Below are 979 nucleotides of genomic sequence, written 5' to 3'. Positions count from 1 at the left end.
AGATATAGGCTATTTCATTCTTTCAAGAGTTTCTAATTTTCTATAGCACAACACAGCTATTTCCGACTTGCTCTTAAGGACTTTTTTTCTTGACAAGAAAAGATATGTTTGCTACATAATGATGTAACTACATTCTACATAGAGCCCCCATTCCTTTTACAAATTTTCTTTTATGACATAAATAATGTATAGTAAACAGTAATTTGGACACTAACAAGGGCCTTTAATCCACAAAATATGGGGACCCTGTGATTCTTTGATCTAGAACAGGCACTAAAAATTTGCATTCGCCAACAGCATTGCATTATAACTTCACCAGAATGAATGACAAATACGGCATGCATTTGTCATTCTTTCTGGTGGTGTTATAATGTGATCTTTCCGCCTGTTTGTTTACATCGTTCCAGAGTGGCATTTCTGGATATGGAAAACAAGCATGGCCAAATGGAGCATCAGAAGATGGGGTAGATATTTCATGCCTCTGCCACGCTGCACATGTGAACTGTTACCAATATTTAAATGATGGTTGAGGAATAAGCGAAACTGGTGCTAGCATAATATCTACTGTCTACTATATTTTTTCACATGAAATAATCTTACATCTGACATTCCATGAATTCCTTAAAGTAGCTGTCTTTTGTTAATTTATTTATTTGTATTTATGTATACAGGTGCTGGTCATATAATTAGAATATCTTCAAAAAGTTGATTTATTTCACTAATTCCATTCAAGAAGTGAAACTTGTATAATTTATACATTCATTCCACACAGACTGATTTATTTCAAGAGTTTATGTCTTTTAATTTTGATGATTATAACTGACAGCTAATGAAAACCCAAATTCAGTATCTCAGAAAATTAGAATATTACTTAAGACCAATACAAAGAAAGGATTTTTAGAAATCTTGGCCAACTGAAAAGTATAAACTTGAAAAGTATGAGCATGTACAGCACTCAATACTTAGTTGGGGCTCCTTT

This window comes from Garra rufa, chromosome 4 (assembly GCF_049309525.1).
Source record: "Garra rufa chromosome 4, GarRuf1.0, whole genome shotgun sequence".
Classification (NCBI taxonomy): Eukaryota; Metazoa; Chordata; class Actinopteri; order Cypriniformes; family Cyprinidae; genus Garra; species Garra rufa.
The sequence above is the reverse complement of the archived record's forward strand: the minus strand, read 5'-3'. Positions refer to the sequence as shown.